The sequence below is a fragment of the Dromaius novaehollandiae genome, chromosome 2 (genome assembly GCF_036370855.1).
Source record: "Dromaius novaehollandiae isolate bDroNov1 chromosome 2, bDroNov1.hap1, whole genome shotgun sequence".
In the NCBI taxonomy this organism is placed as follows: Eukaryota; Metazoa; Chordata; class Aves; order Casuariiformes; family Dromaiidae; genus Dromaius; species Dromaius novaehollandiae.
The window spans coordinates 152,033,011-152,049,420 of NC_088099.1; the positions used below are offsets into that span (position 1 = coordinate 152,033,011).

Consider the following 16,410-nt stretch of genomic DNA (forward strand, 5'->3'; position numbering starts at 1 on the left):
TGCAAGACTATAAGACAATTACCTTGCCTATTAAAATAAAGTATTTTTAGCTTGTATTCTGGATCTTCAGCAGAGAGGAACTAAAAGTCCTTCACTTGGCATTCTGCTTATTTTTTTCCTGTTCAAAAAAAAAGGCAAAAATTTTCAGAGCTTTTCTTTGGAGGCATTCTAGAGAAAATAAAATGCTAAGTGAATTAGCACTTTGAAAATGATTGACATGAGCACACATTGTTGATAGGAGATGATGTAAACTGCTGTTGGACCTTGCTTTTGGAAGATTTTTTCACTATATTTGCTGAAAAATTTCTGCCAGTCTTCACATAAAGTATGTGAAATTATGCTGAACAATACATAATGAAGTAAATATTTTCCTTTTGCATAAGATATTCATAAATTTGGAAAGTTTGTTTTCATTATTATTCAGTCAATATGGGTGCCCCACAAACAATGGAAGTGATAGTCTTATTATTAGTGTTAAGTTTAATAAGCTCCTCTGCATGATGTATGTGTGTGCATGTGTGTGGAAAGGAGTATTTTATTTCAGCACATTACCAAGCATCCAAAAAAAACCCTTTTCTAAATGTAGAATCTGTTTAAACAAAACAAAACAAAACAAAAAAAAAAAAGCCCCAAGAAACAGGAATTGCAACATGTTTTCTGGCAAGTGCTAAAAACTAGGAATGATTTAGAGGCACAGAATGTTGCTTAGCTTTGATACTTTCTTCCCCATGACATACTTTTTTTCTGTAACTTAAACTAACATTTTATTGCAGAAATGCAGTATCAGGAAAATATAGTATGATAAGATACCAAACCTTACTCAGCTTCTGGAAAGGATTTATACTATGTGTTACTGGAAAGAGAATACCTCATTACTTCCCTCTACCAAATTTTGGAATAACTAAGATATATAAAAGTGCTTGTAAAACACGGTAGGAAAAGTACTATTATTTCTTAAATATCTGCAAAAGAATGCTGATTGGCATATATGCTAACAAAAAGGAGGTGGATAGACATGAGCTTTGCAATTTTCAGCATGCCTGAGTTCTCACCGCTAGGTAAAGCAATGTGGAAGGTAGGGGGAAGCATCGTCTACATACAGTGAAAAATAGCCACAAAAGCAGGATCTATATTTCCAAGTGACTGCCTTGGGCATTTATGATGTGATATACTACAAAAATGAAGTTTTTGATGTTAGACATTCCTTGAGCTTGCAACATAGACTGTGCAAGACTACCTGTTAGACATGGACAGTTTTGAGAGATGGACTTCAGGGCCTGAATTTCAGAGTGGCTGTGGTACACAGAGCAAAGAATAATTGAGCACATAAATATCAGGGAAATATACATTTTTCTCCCTTCAAAGACTGGATTCTTTTTCCTAACTTTTTGAGTATGAAAAAACACACTTTTTTTGACACTTTTGATGTAGAATTTTATGTGGATGAGAAGAGGACAACAATGATGAAAATTAAAGTAAACCATTGAAAGATGAGGATCAGATATATTAACAGTTTGTTACTCCCCTCATTGTCTGTGTTTGCAGAGCAAATCTAAAACATCCGAACAGTTTTTGTTGTGTAATCTTCAAAACCTCTTTATTTAATTCTAGAATATATTAGGGTTTTCCATCCTGTTCCTAAATAAAGTTAGTGATCATAAAATATGAAAATGTATTTAATGGGGGAAAAATAAATTCTCTTTTTTGTTTTAGGATACATATTCTGTAAATACTTATATGAAAATATTAACATACTACAATACATGTTTTTTATTCTGCTTTTCAAGAATAGCTGAAAATCCAGAAGTGATAATGCTGTTTTCAATATTATTAATTTGTTTCCACAAAACGTGGAAATTCCAGGACCTTTTTACCAAAAAAATATTTTTTCCCTGCCTAAAAGTGTGGTTATTTGACTGGAAAAGAATTTAGGGACAGGAGGTCTGTAGACAGAAACTTAAGCGAAGAGGCAGATAAGATTAGGGGTAACATACCCTCTAATATCTCTAATATAGTCACTGTGGAAGCAGAGTGAGTATAAGAAGAAAGGAATACAGACAGCAGCCAGGCTGATATGCTTTCCCTGAAGAACACTTTCTACTGCCACCATGTGAGATAGACCACTGATCTGAAACAATAGAGCATGTCTTATCTGCTTACTTCTTATATTTTTATGACCTCTTTAAGGAAGAGAGTGACAGTGTAGATTGAGGTCATGAAGCTCCACTGAAGACTGGATTAATTCATTTCCATTAGCTCAGTTTTTCCATGACATCTCAGATCCAGACATAAACCCATTATATCAAATCAAAGAGAAAATAAAAAATATTAAATGAAAAAAAATCTCTGAGAATTTTAAGATGTTCATTAATAAACCTTTCAAGCATACAGATTAAATGAAAAAGCTGTAATTTACTGAGAAGCCGGGACCAGCTCTCAGAGCATCTTTAGCTCATAAAGTAAACCCTCCTGGTTACTGAAACACTTTCTAGTTGTCAGCGAAAGTGTATCCTGAAGGGGAGGTTGGAGGTACAAGAGTAGTTTGCAGTGCCACATCTTAAAATTTGTTTCCATATTTTGGTGACTTACTGTATCACCACTTTCAGTTTATCAACACATTTTAAAGAATTCTTACTTTTTACATTTGGATAAAACTAAACACTCGACCTTGCTAAGTCTACAAGCACTTATGATATCAGAGTCTGTCCACTAGCCATCTCATTCTTACCCCATCCAGGACTGATGAGAGAAAAGCAGGAAAGATGAGCAGCTTGAAGTAACATCATGACCTATTGTGAGGGACATTGTTGTTCTTATTTTCAACAGTTTATGTTTCAAAGGGTTTCCTCCAAGAGTTGTGTCTCTGGGTATGGCATATAAACATAAAATGTTTTACATTTGCTATCACACTTTTAAACTTTTTGAATATTTTTGAAAGCTCTATGGAATGAGCCTACATCAACCCATCTGTAACAAACATCTCATTATTCTACACATAATATTCTCCAATGTATTTCCACTACGCTTTTATTACATAGATGTTACTTTTCTGAAAAATGATATAAAATGTAATGAAGTAATTAAATTGATGGCCATATTAGGAAAAACAGTAATGTTAGCCTATATTATGATTCTAATTGCATTCATTTTTAAAGATACAAAGAAAAGCTTTTACCTCCAATCAACTATTCATGCAACTGCTTTAATGTATAGATACGGAACAGCTATCTTTGTATTCTTTTTCAAAAGCATGATTGTTCCACTCATTTTTTGTTATAATATAAAGAACACGGGGGGTACATGAAACCTTGGACCTAGCCCTCCTTTACTCAAGAGTCCCAAAAATGAAGATCTGTGCATACCACAAGAAATATTTTTTTTACCATGTCTTTAAACTTTTCTTTCTATTTTATCATCATGTATGACTTTGCTATGAAAAGTGACATGATTGATTAATTGGATTTGACGTGACATGTCTTATTTAGAAATTTCAGAAAGCAGTGCTGCTGAGTATTAGTCTATCAGAAATGACATGTATGTCATATGACTGGCTTTCTAGACACGGCCCAGGCATAGCCTCATTTCCTTGGGCATAACAACACTGACACTCAAGAAAAAAGATGATGCCTGTCAGATCTTCCTATTCTCCATAGAAATTCTTCCAAGAAGCCTCTAAGACATTACTCTTCTCATCTATGAGACTACAAAAGGATATTTGCTCAACAATGGGCTGGGAGAGGCCTGTTATTTGTTGCACTGAAATGACTGGCGAAAAATATTGTAACCTATTTGTTATTACTAACAGCATTTTTGGTTAAGTGAGGGAATTTTACAAAGCTGTAGGAGGAAATAGAGATTTGCTCTTATACATTTGGTCATTATTTCTCATTTTCTATACTTTTCATGTGAAATGAAGGTTTTGTGAAAGAGCTCATTTATACATAGGTGCAGACACCTGATTTGAAACACCTAATTATTGTAGGACTGTAGTCTATATTACAATGGTTCTAAACAGCACAATGAGAGTGAATAATAACTACAGATGATCGATGAAAATATTCAAATTTTAATATTCTTCACTTTCATCTTAATAAGGTTATGAGTAAATAATTATTGTGTGTTAAAGTATTTTTATTCCATATCTGTATCTATGTATATACACACTTATACACACTTATTATATATACATATGTATATACCCACATATATGTTTTAATGTAATGAAGTTTTTGTGGAGAACAAGCAGGAATGGAAAGACTCTGAGACCTTTGGTGCCTTTGGGCAGTCGAAGTGGTTTCTGAAACCATTACTTTCAGATGCACACAAGTTCAGACAGAAAAGAGCGTGATAGGTGTCTGCATAGTGCCTTCCAAGCTTGTATCTGCCATTCAGGGGAACAGCTGTGGCTTTTGTGCCTTTTGATTTTCACAGCAATGAGATAAGAGTCCTGTAAGAAAGAAGATCTATATATTGTTTCTGACTTTTAGTTCTGAATCAATATTAGGCAATGACAATTACTTTCATACTATTATGTGAGCTGAACTTCGACCCCTTTTCAAAAGGGTAATATGACTTAAGATTTGCAGGTAACTTTGCAATAACTGCTCTGCTTTGCGGCGTCTTGCATGAGGACAACAACTAAGACTTGGGAAGAGGGTCAGCTCTTCAGTCGCTGATGCCTTAGGGAAGCTAGGAAGTGTCCCTGCTTCTCCATCTACACAGCCTTTCACATGCCAAATAGTCACAAAGCACTTCACTGCCTTAGGCTATTTCAAAGGCATAGCTGTTCCATGCTAGTTAAAACATATTTACAGTGTTTAATAAAAAATAGCCTTTTCCAAGAGAGTACATTATTGTGTACAAGAAATCCCAGCTGTACCTCCGAATGCTAATTTGCATACAGGACCGTGAAATAACATTTACTAAATTAGTCTTCTAGGGCGATCCAAAATACTTGAACTGGGAAAGACTGTGATAGGAAGAAATGGATAATGAACTCCTTTTAGCTGCTTTCACAAAGGGAAGAAGGAGGCTGCCGAATGCTCTTTAAAAGGAAAAAGTCTGGATGATATCACTTCTTTTCAGACTTCCCCTGTAAATTATTCTGATCCAAGCCCAAATGACAGAACTGAAATGAAAAAAATATAAACTTAATCCTCTTCAAACTTATTTTCTTTCCGTTTCAGAAGATGACTAAGGTTTTCAAAATTAAAACTCAAAAAAGGGAAAAAAAAAAAAACAAAATGGAGAGGAAAACAGCCAAAACCCCCCAAAAGAATACATTCCTTGCCTTCTACCTTATGTCTCCTTCTTATGCTCTCCCTACTAAAAACAGAAGAAAAAAATATATATCTCCTTTAACCAATATCTAGCAATTTTGTTTAAATTAAATGTCTGTCTCTTTACTGTTCTTTTGTGTTCTTTGAAAATTCAAAATGACACTGTAAAGAAGGGAAATAATATTTTTTTTGTAGTTTTTAATGGGAAATACTTGAGAAGAAAAACGTTTCAAAGCCAATTTCCACTATTTCTTTAGAGTATAACTCTTAAAATGTATGTGTGTGAGTAAGAGGCTTGTAGTGTTTTATAACATGGGTGCCCTAAAGCTTTCTAAATACTGGTGCATGTTGTGCTGGCCGTCATGTGATAATAATTGAGTTTTTAGGAAAAGGCAGATGAAGTCCTGCCATGGGGTAAGCCAGTAGTCTAAGAAATCATGCTAAGCATACAAAAGAAAACAGCTGAAATTACATGTTCTTCTTTTAGGAAGAAAAACAGAATCTGTAGCTGCAGAGGAAGAGAAAGGTGAACTTATTTTCTTCCAACTTTGTAGAATTAATCAAGAGTCCTGAAGTCATGCAAATATAAATCCTATTATGTATTATATAACTATTACCTAATTTGACAATAAATATTATATAACTCTTATACTATCACATTAAGAGGCTTTTTGTAAAAATAAATCCATACAGGCTAAACAGAAGAATTATCTTTAAATTCTATTTAAAAATCTTGCTGCAATTTTCCTGCTAGTGGCTTAAAGCAATATGGTGTTGGCCTAGAAAGATGATGTTTTGGACCACTATAATTTTAGATTACAATATCATTTTAAAAGTGTAATTCTGCATTTCCTATTCATATAAGATTAGTTGATTATTACTAATTTTCTTTAAATTAAAATGCAATTATGTGACACAATCAGCCTTCTGAGAACTGCAAACATTCACCAAAACCTCTTGAACTCAGTTCTTCCTAAAAGAGGTTCAACACATCCTTTAGGGGTGGACTGGGGATACACCAGCGGGGTGCTGCTTCCCAGATTGGGGGGTGGGAGTTATTAGAACAGCAAAGTGGCACAGCAGTTAAGGACACAATATGCACCTTATTTAGAATGAGAGAAGAATTAGACGTTCTGCAGGCATTCTGCAAAATGTTGTTATCCATTTGGAATTTTGCCAAAAAGTAGCTAAAACCTTAAGGTTTTATCACAAGTACTCTAACATTGGCATTTTCAGCTGTGAATGTTTATGAAAAAATATTCATTTTGTTTAATAAATTGCATTGTATTACAATAAGCTAAGCTAGGTTAATTTTAGTTTCAGTTAATGTGTTCCTGAATGTAATCCCCCAGAAAACACAAATGGTTTAATTAGGGCTTAAACAAACTCAACCTTTTACAAGAGTTCCTGCAAGTTTTTATGAAAACTTATTGACTTTCTGTAACCAAGCTTGGGTTTTATAATGTAGCCCCAGACTGATCTTTTCAATAATAAATGTCTAAGATCTTTCATAGGAATGATGACACTAATTAGTCTACATTTTGCAGACATTATTCTACCTTTTCCAGACACTTTTATTAGAAAAAAGAAAATTAAGTTTGGATGGATTTCAATAGAAACAACGGAGCTTGTAAAATTATCTATTAAATTGCCTCAGTTTGGTTTCTAGAGTTCTTAGGAGCATTATCTGCTTCTGAAACCTAGAGCAATTTAAAGTCTTTTTTAACAACTGTTTTGCTTGTTAGATATGAACAAGCTGGTTCATTAACCAGAATTAATGTTTACTAAATAGGTGTCCTTTCAGCTGGCTGGGATTGCTTAAAATTAGTATAAAGAATCATTCTCTTATTCTCAGCCTTTTTATAGATGAATATCCTTTATTACTAATTCATCTAAATTGTTCTCAATTTCAAACGAAACCTTAGTCTCACTGCAGAATGGGAATTGTATAATTGACTTTAAAGAGGCCATTGAGTAGTTCTTTATGTAACACTTATGTCTGCAAAAACAGGGTAATTGGAAACAAAGATTTTCATACATTAAAGCTGAAGTGGAAGCTAGGAATGAATTTTCTTCTTCTTCTCCTGCTGATGGAGACAGTGACCTACAGTATTGCATGTACTGATGTGCAAGCTGATGGCACAGTGGGGAATGCTGATTAATGTTTGCTGCCTAGTTGAACTACTCTTAAGTATCCTGTAGAGCTTGCTCAGACTTCTCGATCCTTCTTGCACTGCATTCAGAAACTGAAGACATATTAAAGCAGGTTTCTCTCCTCATCCCTGCAGAAGATATGTGTTTGCTCCTTTGGCATAAGCGTGCACGCTTGTATGTGCCTGGATATGGACGAGGCTGATGTTTTCAGCATTTTGGCAAATATTTTGCCCAGAAGAACAGTGAATGCGGACAGAACACAGTAAATATGCTGTTAGAAAGGCAAATATTTCTTAATATTTCTAAAATATTCCAAAGTTACTAATATTTCTAAAATGTTTGTGATAGTCACGTCAAATTACAACACATTCACACTCCGTGTCTTCTTCAAACCCTATTAGAATTAACAAATGTCTTTTGTTTCATGATGTACAAAATTTTTTTCTCTTGTCCTCTTTTACTTCTCTTTGTTTTTGTTCTGCACAGTACTCAGTCCTGAATACTAAGATATTCATATAGAAAATCTTTTAACTGGGCTTCTACCCAGACAGTATTTCCAAGGCTAATATTTGCTGTCTTCTCTAATTTCTTTTTGACCTCACTATAATTTTCCAATATTGAATTTTCCTGAATTTTAATTGTCCATTTTCTCACTGGCTTTCCATAATGATACATGTTAAACTTGCAGTGGTAAAGTCTAGACTAAATTATTTCCTGAAAACTGATAATAGTTCTGTCATAGAATTTTTATAGTACTGTTCATAGCACTAAAATAAGGAATGCTTTAATTTCATTTCTTTATATTTTCTAGTTGCCTGGACACTTAGAGATAGCTGATAAGACCAGAAGTTTTTTTGTACTTGATATGAATCTATTACCCTTTTCCTCTTAAAAGAGAAAGAAGGTCACAACTGATGTTACTTTAAGGTATAACAACAACTTGAAAATATGATATATTCCTGTAATGGAAGTGTTGCAATCTATTTTGCATGAAATATATTGCTGCAATGCAATGTCATGAGCTGAAAGCAGAATGATCTTGAGAAGTAGTTCATGTTTTTATGTTACATATTGGTGTTCCCTATTCCCTTACTATAGAAATGAATGCCATGCTGATGAGGCACTATTGTATTAAATTTAATTCTAAGTAACACTGCTACAAACCCAATTAGCTTCACAGAAATACTGCATTGTGCAACCATGTAGACCTGTAATAGGGTATTTCCTTTGCTAGTAACAGTCCATAAACTTTGCACTGAGTTTGCAAGGCCTCAGGACTGAGGCTTATCTGTCTGAAATTTTCTTAACCTGCCTGCAGCTTTGTTCTACCTATTTTACCTGTGACAGCAGTTTCCAACCGATCGAGTGTCTATGGCGGATTAGTTTTACTTTTGTATATCTTTGTATGGTACAACCATAGTTTTATATAGACAGCAATAAGGAGCACTTATTCCGTGTACAAGGAGATATTTACCAGTCTGACATAATGATGTAGTGCAGAGACATACCGGCCTGGGGTGACAGCAGAGACCTTGAGCACGGGAGACACGGGGTGCAGTGCAGAGGAGCACAGGCGTGGGATGATAAAAGATGGGGCACAGGCTCGGCACTGGGGACGACATGGCTATAAACTGCTCATCCATGGTCTCTCAGTTAAAGAAATGCACATCTGGAGCTGGACAAATCCTGTTTTAGAGATAAAAAGGAGAACAAAGAAGTATTAGCTAACATACATAAAAGGCACCATGTATAGTAAATTTGGATGTAACGTGGAGCTGCAGACCAATGAAGAAAGAAAAAAGGTGTAAAAGCACATTAGCAAGCATATGGAAATCATCCAAGCAGATCATTTAGTGAGGAAAAAGGAGCCATCAACGTGAACATCATATTCCTCCCAGCGAAGGTCTCCGGATGCTGACAGCTCACCATAACATCCCCATAACCACCACCAGAATAAAACCACCAACCTTAAGACTCAGACTAGCAACAGAAGGATGAGCATAACAACAGGAAAAAAGGGTAGAAATTAAGAAGTGTGTACGTTACTGTACAAATATATATATAAGGTGTGCTTCTCCTTTGCCCATAAACAAGATCATTAGCATAAAAATTGCAAAGTAAAACATAATAAATATGGAGCTAGAAGTTCCCAGAAAGTAGTAATTCAGTCCTACTTTCCTTGACTTAGGTGATTTCTTACATGATCAATTAACTGATATTTGAAGAAGAAAGGAATTATCAGGAAGGTGCAGAACAGGAGGCAATGTTTCATTATGTGCCAGTATGGTATTAACATTAAAATCAAGAACTATGTCTTACACAATTTTGGATGCACTTAGATTCTTTAAAAAATATTCTCATTTCAAATTATGAAGACATTTCTTGAAACATAAAGAAATAAAATGTTTCTGACGAAAGGGCAGAACATATTTTGGATTCTCTTCCAGTTTGTTCATTTTCCAGAACCAAATGCTTGTTTCGTGTCTTCCACTTTCCATATGTCAGGTTCATAACTGACCCTACAGTACAGCCTAAAATACTTATTTAATGGATTCAGATTGTGACTTATGTCCTAAAGCCTGATTGACTTGACAAGAACTATGTTGTGTATATATGCCAAAACCAAAATTCATTTTCAAAGCAGATTTTTGTGGGAATTTGTGGTAGATGATATAACAAGGGGAAATAGCCATAAACTGTGGCTTGAGAATTTCAGAGCATACAGCATAATCATCATCATCATCATACCCAGGCAAGTAGTGCAGCACTTAACAGGCTGGCCAGGGATTTTATGAAGTCTCCATTCTTGGAGGCTTTTCAGAACTTGGCTAGGCAAAGCCAAAGCTGGACAACCTAGCACCGATACTGCAGATCAGACTAGCTAACCCTCCCAGGTCCCTTCCAGCCTACATTTCTATGACTCTTTGTGTTACAACAAATAAATATATTAAAAAGCCCTTATCCCATGTATATATTTTTCCTCTAGTGATGCCAGAATTTCCCCTAGCTACAACCACTTAGTACTAACTGTGAAAGCTCTGTGAAAATATATGTAAGATAAGTTTATTAATTGCCCCTGTTTATGAAGTGTAATTTATTATTAGCTATAATGACAGAATTAGATAAGTGCCTCCTGTCACCTTGAGCTGACACATAAACTATTACTACCTTCATTAAATTTTCATATACATATTATTGTTTGCCATACATTCATCTGTATAACAACGAATATGTTGTGATGGCATATTTTAAAACACCAAATAAACCAGTAAGCTTCCATAGCAACTAGATAACTATGGCTGACCTGGCTTTTCAAGCAAAAATTAAAGTATTGTTTTTAAAAATGATCACAGGAATGATATTTATAAATTTACATCCTATAGCAGGACAGAAAGACAGTGATAACAGACTGTAACAGACAATTATGGGCTAGACAGTAATAACAGCTTCAGACAGTAACAACAGCTAGATTTTGGGGAGCAGAATTTTAAGGGATGCCTAAGAGCTATATAAATTTCTCTCCAGCCTTCTGGACATAGAGTCTGTATTTTTGTAAATTAAAATAAAATTCACATTATTGAATTACCATCTCTCACCAATTAATAACTGAGGAATAACTTGGGAAGTGAGTTGTAAAACTTTGGTGGGATCAGCTCTTTTATGCTAACCACTAGAAAATCAGACATGAGATGATTAAACACAATGAATGCAAAGGAAGAGTGATCAAAAGCAATACCCCTCTCCAATCTGAAAACTAGAAAAATCCAATACAAAGCAGTTCAAATGACTTTTTGGCTCCTAGTTTTATAATTTCATTATATTTTCTTAAATAAAAAATGCAATTTAGAAATTTTTTTCAACAAACGATTTCTTAGCAGTTTTAAAATATTTCAATTTGGGTGCTTTTTATTTTAAATAAAGCAATTCATTTTCTGATAGAAAGTTATTAGCCATTATATGTTAAAATCCTAAATGTAAACTTAACATGGTCTACATGTTTCTACTTCATTTACAAATACTATTCTGATAGAGAATTTGTATTATTAATTTTTCAATTTGTTTACAATGTTGCACAGCGTGTTTTGCCATTTTAGGGACAGTTGGAAAGGAAACATTTTGGCAGTTTTCAAGATGTTCCCTTATGCTTCTCGGATGACCAGACAACCATCAGATTAGCAATCAGAAATAGTGTACATATTCAGTATCTCCCTTTAAGCTTCTGCAAGAAATATCCACAAGACCCTTTGCCATTGCTCATGTTTCATTTCATGTCTTATTTTTCACAAATGAATATTTTTGAAGCTGATGAGCAATGGTGGATGACATTTCCCTTACAGTACAATTCACTCAGTATTGTGGCTGGTCATAGAACTAAGTTAGAAACCACTCTCTCTACCTGAACAAAACAAAAAAGTATTTGAGCTCTTTAATATGTATAAAATTTACTCTTAGAATGAAACCTAAAACAATTAACAATTAAATATTAACAATTAAATTTATTATTAAGCAATGTCCTTTCAGTCACCAAGAAGCAACCATTAGGCAATCATATCAAAATCACTTTAGTGACCGAAGGTAACCAAACGTTTGTTTCGCTCCACTTAGAAACAGATGAAGATCATCCAAGACTGGAAAAGCATATGGTCAAAAGAAGTTAGAAAAAAAAAATGGGCCAGAGTCAGGATCACACAGGTGCACAGATACATAGAGAGTCAGAGATTAGAAATATCATTAATTTCCAAAAAGAAAATGAAATTTCTTATATTTACTCTTTATTGTCTTCTTGTTCTATCACAGCTGGAGGCTGTCAGCTCTTTGACCCACTTTTTCTCGATGCAGGCTCCTAGAGACATGTATCACACATCTGGACCAGAGAGATGGCCATTAGCAGTTGAAATGATTAGAAATTGGATTCATTTCCCTGTCAACTTTTTTGCGCAAGAGATTAGTATCAATTTATATCAATTCAAGTGTTGTGTAGTTCATGCTTCTCTCCAAATGTGCATGCAGTGGCAGATTTATCATCTTAATTCTGCATGAACAAGAGGGGTCAACAACGGTCTTTGGGTTAATGAGGTTGCTTATACTACTCAGAAACTTTTATAACTCTGAAAAACAGTTGTAGTAATCATATACTATTCATGCCGATGACTTACTCTCATGCTACCTATGCTACTTCTCATTTACACTAGTATTTTCAAATACTCTGAGTGAAAAACAGAAATGGGAAAGTAAGAGACAACTGTAGTTCCTTAAAATCTTTAAAAATTCATTTTTGAATCACGATGATTTGTATAGGCCATCCAAAAGTAAATTTTGATGAAGCATTTCTCTGAAAAAGCTAATAAATTAAATACTGCTTATGTCCGTTCAAAGATCTTTTATAAATTCTCGTGTGCTTTATGTTTTCATAATCAAGACTTTTGATCACTCTACACATACACTTTTAATTTTGTCCCCCAAACCTGAAAAAATGTGTGACATTCTACCTAGGAGCTCCTTCTTTATGAACTCTGTGCAGCCCTGGTCTTGGTGCTTTTCTGCCCAGCAGAAGTGCGTGTATACATAGGTTCATACTACCGCAGTAGGCACAAGGGTCAGACGATTCAAATATCCTGTTTGGAAAATGTAGAAATAGACCTTTCTATTCACCTCCATAACTTTCAGGTACTTTAACGAGATTATTCTATAATGTAGGCTCTTCCTCTGGGAACCCCAAAGCAACAGAAGAAATTGTGTCTACTCGGGGCTTCGCTAAATGGTATAATTTAGCTTTTAGAATCAAGTACAAGCTGTACAGCTTAGAATAGTGTCAAGGCTGGGAAAAGCCTTTTGAAAAATGAAGGAACGGTGGCATTTAAATACCTGTCAGATTTTAAAGCAAGCATAACTGAATTTTAGCCATTATTTCATCTGAAATTCTGGCACCTATAAAACATCATGATTTTCCTTGCTGTTTTCAAACAATTATCTCAAGTTCTTACTGTAGATGGAACTACAATTCATTTATGGGGGAAGCATAACTGGTAAACAGATTGATGGTGCAGGAACTGTAGTTGGCCACAGTTAGCTTCAGATATAAGAATATTAGCTGGATGTTGAAAGCTGAATTTCTAGTTAGATTTTTACTTATGTGGATCATGCATTGGAGGGATTTGCTAAAATGGAAGCTTTCAGCTACTGCCAAGAAAAGGCTAATTTGCTTTTTTTGTAGTTCTTTTTCCCTAAAGCTTTCCAAGTTCCAAAATGAATTTATTTTTCCACTGCAGCAAACTAACTTATTCACCAGGGCTAATTTTCTTCTTCTGTGTCTATTGCCTTTTAAAGACATCCATTAGAAATAGAAAATCACAAACATTCAAGAATGAGATTTGGAACCCACCAAATTCACTGTGAGTTTTTCCATAAGTTTCAATAGAGCTAGGATGAGAGGGGAGGAGAATAGAGGAGGGAAGAGGCAAAAGGAGAGGAGAGGAGAATAGAAAGGAGCAGAAAGGAAAGGAACAGAGAAAAGGCTTATTTTCTTATTTCTTATTTCTCTTCACTGCTTATTCATGAAGGTTCAAAAGTATTTATTGTATTTATAAATATATTATATAAAATGCATATACATATATTTATATAAGTTTATCATTATAAGATGGGTTGCTAATTAATTGTTTTTTCCTTAAAATTTCTTATTCCAGTATGATATCAGGATAATGTATGGTTCCTTTTAAAATCTATTGTTAGATTAGATCTGAAAAAAATGTTGTTTTAGATATGGAATATTTCAAATGAGATGGCACATTCTAGGGGTTTTTTTGCTTGTTTGTGACCTGTGACTGTGACCTTATGAAATAGTAAATTAATATCTTTTTACAATTTCCTGGTGAAGTTTTAAGGGAAGAAGTCAACTATTAAAAGAAAAAAACTTGGGGGATGGCTCTTAAAATTTCAGCCATCATTTCTCCTCCTTCTGATGGGGGGGGTTACCCTACGACAAATTAATAGTATTTAAAAAAAAGAGAGAGAGAGAATTACTCTAACAATACAATCTAAATATAGGTCTAACTTTGAAGTTGTCCATGCTTTGATTCTTGTATGATGCTGATAACAAAATACTGAACACATATACTTAGTGAACACTGAATTATTGCTTGGCCACCAGAACAAACACATCTTCACAGGATGAGGTGGAGTGAGAGGAGATTCCAAGACAACACATGAAGAGATTTTCTAGCACCTGTTTCCCATTTAGTAGTTAAAGAAGGTTCTTGACAATAAGTGTCCTCACTATTATAAAAAGGATACAGAAATGGAGCTTTCACATTTCTAGTCAAACAAAAAGTTTCTTCTCTATTTAGAAGTTCAATTCTATCAATGTATAGCTGCAGAGTACCAAGTTCCATAGAAATAATGCAAATATTAATACATAAATCATCTGCCTGCACTCAGTAAACCTGTTTATTGTGCAAGGACCATAGTGCATGCTACAATCTGGCTTGAACAGGCAGGAGAGCCTGTGAGGTCATTGAATGGAAAAGTGGGGAACGAGGGAATGGATAGTTCCACACAGGGCTCTAGGTTGAATGACACCATCCTGAAATACAGAGTACCTCCTTTCTCCACTTTCCCATCCACAACTGACATAATCATATTTTCTCAATTTCCCACAAAAAGTGTACAGGATTACCGAAGGGGAGGTATTCGGGGATTTGGTATCTGTCGTACGAGATATGATTTCTATGACTTTGGCCATCCTCTTTATACTCATCTCTTGAGAATATAAGAACTGCAATGGAGCCCACCGCTTGTTGGCCACTTGACTAATAGTCCCAGATATCCCAGCTGCTCTACAGCCCTTGCTTATTCTTCCTTTTCTGGAATTTATAGGTATACAAATACATACACATACACTCTGGAAATACTGCTCTGGTCTACAAGCATGCAGAAGTGAGGCATAGGCTGTCTCTGTCTGTTCCGAGTGAAGTACCTCTTGGTACTTTTTAATTGCATGGCTTCCAAGAGCACTTCTTTTAAAGAGGACTAATGCTACCATAGACCTTCTGGAAGTGACAAGGAACTGGCCCATAAACTTATGGAATATTCCAGATTATTCCTGCAGTGAAAATGCTTTTGTCTATACATGAAGCAATTGTATACTTGGCACAGATTAGAAAGCTGCAGATATGAAAGTCCCCAATTGACACAAATAAGACAAGTGGTCCTCCCACAATAGAAGAAAGAACATTTGCTGTCCATGACATTTCTCCTAGTTAAATACAGTCATACTGACATAGACAGAGAAGTTGAATTTATTCGTTTATGATACATTTCTACATAAGTCTTAAAATCAGCAATGATGCTCCACTTTTTAGCTATGAATTTGCAGCTACAAGATGCGAACTTACTGCATAGAAAAAAATGTTACAGACAGAACAGTAGACTACATTTGTTTGTGAACAAAGAGAAAGTGTTGTATTAGCTTAGGCATAAACCTATACTTACATCATTACTAGGCTTCCAAATCAGAACTGGTTCTCATCTAGTTAGCTCAGCATTTGAATAAAACTTGATTTCTCCATACACATCCCTGTAGAGATGCTATAAATCATGGGGGAGGAAAAAAAAAAAAAAAAGGTCTCTTTAGCATTTCATATTCTCAGGTTCAGATAAATCATGACTTTGAATCCCATTTTATGTGTCCATATGTTCCCATTCCCACCAGAGGAATTATTGTTACATAACACAGATTTCTGGATTCCACTGTTCAAGTCACATTGTGGAACCATTCCGTAACCAGGATGTTCAGCTTTACCCTCAAAAAACCTCTTGTGGACATATTCTATCAGTCCTTTAACCAGTCAGTCTTACTGGGAACTGAGCAAACTTGGCATGTGGTAAATTATGTTCCAGCTTTTGAGTTGAAGAGAATGAGGGAAAAACTACAAGTAGGTTGTTTGGCTAAAAAATCAGTGGGCCATCAAAATGACCA

General features: G+C 34.9%; 1 long non-coding RNA gene across 1 annotated transcript; it reads right to left on the minus strand.

Annotated features, from left to right (window-relative positions):
• Positions 1–4,133: 4,133 nt before the first annotated feature.
• On the minus strand, positions 4,134–16,009 carry LOC135327358 (uncharacterized). Its single transcript, XR_010387474.1, has 3 exons — positions 15,924–16,009; positions 8,942–9,119; positions 4,134–4,447 (listed from the first exon to the last, which is right to left on the minus strand). It is a non-coding gene; the product is annotated as an uncharacterized LOC135327358 (long non-coding RNA).
• Between the last annotated feature and the right edge of the window lie 401 nt (positions 16,010–16,410).